At 47.9% G+C, this 282-nt stretch overlaps 1 protein-coding gene across 1 annotated transcript in view; it reads right to left on the bottom strand.

Moving 5' to 3' along the window:
- LOC107728413 (nuclear pore complex protein Nup160) overlaps positions 1-282 on the bottom strand; it is a 73,880-nt gene that overhangs the window by 12,775 nt on the left and 60,823 nt on the right. The gene's annotated exons all lie outside the window — the stretch shown is intronic.

Genomic DNA, 282 nt, shown 5'->3' with positions numbered 1-282 from the left:
ATTTTTAGGCTGCATTAATTAGGACAACCGGAACCGGGAACACTTCCCATAACACCCAATGTACTTGCTACATCGTTAGAAGAATGGCATCTACGCTAATATCAGTCTGTTTCTTTCTTATTCCGAGGTCACCTTAGCCACCAGATCCATTCTGTATCCAGATCAGATGTCCACTGCAGTCACCCGGATCCAGTACGTATCCAGCCCAGATGGTGGATCAGCACCTAAAGAGGACCTCTACAGCCCTGAAAGACAGCGGAGACCAGGACAACTAGATGAGCC

Source organism: Sinocyclocheilus rhinocerous, unplaced genomic scaffold (assembly GCF_001515625.1).
Source record: "Sinocyclocheilus rhinocerous isolate Xijiao unplaced genomic scaffold, SAMN03320098_v1.1 scaffold126, whole genome shotgun sequence".
Taxonomy (NCBI): domain Eukaryota; kingdom Metazoa; phylum Chordata; class Actinopteri; order Cypriniformes; family Cyprinidae; genus Sinocyclocheilus; species Sinocyclocheilus rhinocerous.
This window is presented reverse-complemented; position numbering and strand designations above follow the sequence as displayed.